This window comes from Octodon degus, unplaced genomic scaffold (assembly GCF_000260255.1).
Source record: "Octodon degus isolate 3935 unplaced genomic scaffold, OctDeg1.0 scaffold00095, whole genome shotgun sequence".
Taxonomy (NCBI): domain Eukaryota; kingdom Metazoa; phylum Chordata; class Mammalia; order Rodentia; family Octodontidae; genus Octodon; species Octodon degus.
The window spans coordinates 5086608-5091196 of NW_004524671.1; positions in this window are offsets into that span (position 1 = coordinate 5086608).

A 4589-nucleotide genomic window follows, 5' to 3' on the forward strand; every position below is an offset into this window, starting at 1 on the left:
TTTATACTGAGGATATCTGTAATCCCAGTACTAGGGAAGCTGAGGAAGGAGGATTGCCATGAGCTCGAGTCCAGTATGTACTATATAGTGAGACCCTGTCTCAAAACTAACAAAACCAAAAGCCAGGAAAATGTGGTGATTTACCTCTCAGGGTGCTGCAGGTGAATCATGAAAAGCTATTACACTCAAGGGCAGAAAAGTGGTTTGGGCTGGCGATATAGTTGACTGGCACAGCTCCTGCCTGCAAATGCAAGGTCCCGAGTTTGATTCCTGGTACAAAAAAGAAAAAAAAAAATGAGGTTCAAGGGTTCAAGGATCATTGTTATCAACGAAATGTGTCTCCATGGCCAGGTTTTCTGGTTTCTTCTTCCTCATTTGCAAGGTGGGAGCTTTAAAATATTCAGTCTCTAAATTCTTCTATAGTTTCAACAAGTCCCAATTCTAATACACTTGAGTTCATTTTCTCTGATCTGTGCATTCAGACTATGTAATCAAATCTAATTCATCAAGTAATAAAAGGAACTCGCTATCATCTGGTGATTCTGAGGCTAACTCGTCTAGGTAAATGGCAGCCCAAACAATTTATCAAATGTATCAAGTTGCCACTAAAGCATGCTCAGGTTCTGTCATTTCCATGCTTGGTCTAAATATTACCTTTCCATTAAATGCAACTTCAGATCTTCAGTAGGATTTTTCCTCTTCTTGTAGGCATCCCGACCGCTGTAACTCTCCTTTTGTGGAGAGCTGAGCCTGTGGAAACATGGGCAGGCATTGAAAACAGTGGTAATTCAATGTCTTTTAGTTCCACACTAATCAAGGTATCCAATATTTATTGAAGTGCCGTCCAACACACTCCCCCCCCACCCATACACAAACTCATCTGTACACATGCTCACACGTATTACCGACATGCAGATCTGTTCACATTGTCATGTTCAGTAAAACTTAGACTACTCAGATGACTATCACTGAGTACGGTATCTGAGAGACTCCAGAGCCAGAAGACATGAATGACTCATGGCTCAGGAGGGAGGGGATATTTGGCTGAAAGATAAAATGGCCTGCTTCATAGTCTAAAAGATCCTGGGTTTGGCTCTGAGCAAAATTAAAGTTCTAGCTGAGGAAGTCAGTGCTTTTTGGAGGGAAAGCTAATCTTTAATCTTGATTTCTATGTCACTTTGGAGGGTTCTTAGAGGCTAAGAATGATGGTACATTAACAGAGCACAAGACTGGGCTGGTTGAATATGATTTAAGAAGTTTTCAAGTGTCTTATATATACCTACCCCAAATAAGACAAGCCTGCCGTCATTTACTGGAGACTCTTATGTGGATGGTCCATTGTGAGTTTTATTCCTTGCTGTTCATAAGGGTCTTCCTGGAGTGTAAAGCATTCTATACCCATTCACCTGTCAAAACCTGAAATAGCAGTGTCACTCAAGGGACTACTTACAGGCACACCTGTAAATAAATGCAGTGAAATAAAACAAGCAAAAAATGGCTCAGTCCTAAATATCCCGAGTGTTCACATGGGAAGCATGTGTACGTTTTAGGATTTTTTTTTTTTTCGGCTGGCTCAGGCTGCCTTAAGAGCGGGTCTGGTAAGGCATGGGGAACTGAGGATCCAACCGTGGTCCCCTGTGCCTGACTGCATTAGCCCAGCAGGTGCTTAAACAACTGAGCTAACCCACAAGCCCCCAAGTTGTGTTATTTTAGAAGAATTTTTTTTAAGCATGTGTAAATTTTAGAATTGGTTGCTTTTTTAATTTTTTGTGTATCATATTCATGACTTTTAAAAATACTGATTTTGTTGAGGAAGAGCTTAGAAAATTTAGGAATTGAAACTTAATTTCCAAATGTTTTGATTGTTTTTAATTGCCTTCTTAAAAAATGTATCTCAGTCTAACACCACTGAAAACTTTGGTATCATTAGCTCTGAAAAACAAGCCCGCTACTCAGTCATACAATAAGTGAATCACTGATATCCAGGCTCCCTGGGAACCTGACCTAGAAGTGTCTTTTTGAAGGCTTTACTGGGAGATGCATCTGTTTTAAGAGGCTCAAATCACTTCTCATCTTGGTAAAAATTTTTAGACTGCCCTCACAGCCATAAATTTCCAGCCTACTATGGAAATTTCTTGACCCAGCACAACTGAACTTTCCAAAGAGTGGAACAGACATTTAATTACATTCATTTCCTGAAACTAAAGGGACTCTTAGTAGCTGCCTAATTTCTCCCTTCTGTCTTCTCCTAACTCTAGCTAATAGAAATAATGCTATAATGGAAAGGTAGCCCATAAAATGACATGCACCACATTAGCTCTTGGATTAAAAACATTCTTCTGATTAGACCTGATTTCAAATCCAGACTCCAGACTTTAGTTGAGGGATATGGAGAAAGTCCTTTATTCTCTTTGAACCTCATGTTCTTCATCTATATAGTGTAATGGAGGAAACCATCTCCAGCTCAAAGGATTATTATAGTGATCAAACCAGATAATATATTAAAAACAGGTAACTTAGTCTTTGGCACACAGCAAACTTATTAAATTCTAGTTCCAAATGCTGTTCACCTTGCTGTTGCTTTTATGCTTCATCTGCAAATTGTGCCACACTCCCAGTGATCAACTAGAGAGCGTTTGACCCTTTCTGGTGACAAGAATTTTAAGATCTTATCACCAAATCCATTTAATTTAGAGTTAAAGAAACTCATGCATCTGTAAGACAGCTCAGAGTCCACCCACTTGTCCAAGGTCATGTGGAATCAGTGACCTAAAGTAGCAAACTCAGCATCTCTGATTTCCAGACCCAAGTTCACTCTGCTTTCAGTGTTCGGGTATCATATGAACCTTAGGCAAACCAATATGGCCACGTGAAAATATCTGAAAATGCAACATAACTGGAAGACAAAGATTAGTTGAAAGAAAAGTGTTTACAGAATAGTGCAAAAAGACGCAACATAATTTGAATACACATGTAAAGAAATACTGTAGAATAATTGTGTTATAAATAAAGACATTTTAATTTTTCCTAAAGTAATTTTCCCAGAAGTGAATCTGAGTACAAATCTGACATATACCTCTCATACATGTATGTGCATATATAGAGATTGGATATTATTCCTCTAAAATACTTAGGTCCAGAAATGCTTTGGAATTCGGATACTTAGAATCTGGAATATTTGCGAATACAGAATGAGATATCTTGTGCGTGAGATCCAAATCTCACCAATCAGTTTGTTTTGTGTTTCAGACATTCCTGATGCACATAGGCTAAAGGTAATTTCATAAAAATATATTAAATAATTTTGTGTGTGAAGCTATATTTCACATTGTGTGGACTTTTCCACATGTGGTATCGTATCAGTGTCCCATAAGTTTTAAGAATTTGGAGCATGGCAGAGTTCAGATGTTTAGATTATAGATGTTCAACCTGTTTTATGAAAAAAAATTTAAGAAGTTTCCCTTTTTTTCCCCTCTCTTAATTCCATGTAAACAAGAATGAAAGCTTTGGAGAAAGAGAAAGAGACCTGCTGTGGTGTTTCCTTGGGCAGGAAGGAGTTGATCAAAAAATTGCCAATGTATGCCTCCTTGTTGGTTCCTCGGTGATGGCACTCCTGCTGTCTGCTGGACTTCCATTAAAGCTCTAACCCAAAGAAGAAATTAAGTGAGGAATTCTTGCTGAGACTGTCTCATGAGTACCTCGTTGACAGCTAGAGCATTAAAGTGGAGAGGAGAAGCTGCAATGCCACACCTCCCTCTCTTGTGGTAGATCAGCACTGACTCAACATTGTGTGTTTTGGCCTCAGCCCCTGACTCCAGTGGCACAAGCTACCCTGCTCTGGAGGGCGTGCTCTACGGGCTCCAGGGAAACTGACTGTGCACATAAAACAGTAACAGCACTGCTATGGTTACATGAATCACATTCAATAAGATTTCTTTTATCATTATTTACACAGCAACACATACTCACTGTAAGTAACACAAATATGAGACACGTAGAAGGAAAAGCCCAGCCCTAGACTAGCGATGAACTATGTGATAGCAGCCACCCCATAGGCACCAAGTTTGCTGTGTAGCACTAGAAAAATAGAGAAAATACTCAAGTGCTCTTTGTCCATAGTCCTTGATTTCTTGCTCTTTTAAAACTTGGAACACTTTCATGTAGTCCACAAAAATCTTTTTCAGTTTTTCTATCACCATGTAATATTCCACAATATAATCAATCATGTCATAATTCACTGAATTAATCTCTAATTGGGAAACAATTCTTCTCTTTTAACTCTTCTTATTAGAAATAGAGCTTACAAGGACCACCCATGTTCATTTACTTTATAAAAATGTATCAGTATTTCTCAAGTATGGATTCTTATAAATAGAATTATAATTCCTTAATAGAATTATCCAAGGCTGTACTTCAAATGTAGATATGCATTCCTACATTACCATAAAATCCTTTTACCAGTTTATCCTCTTACAAAGTGTGTATGGAGGGCTGGAGAGATGGCTCAGTGGTCTAAAGCACCTACTTGGAACAAGCTTGGCAAAGCACAGGGACCGCGGTTCAATCCTCCAGCACCACATGCCAGCCAG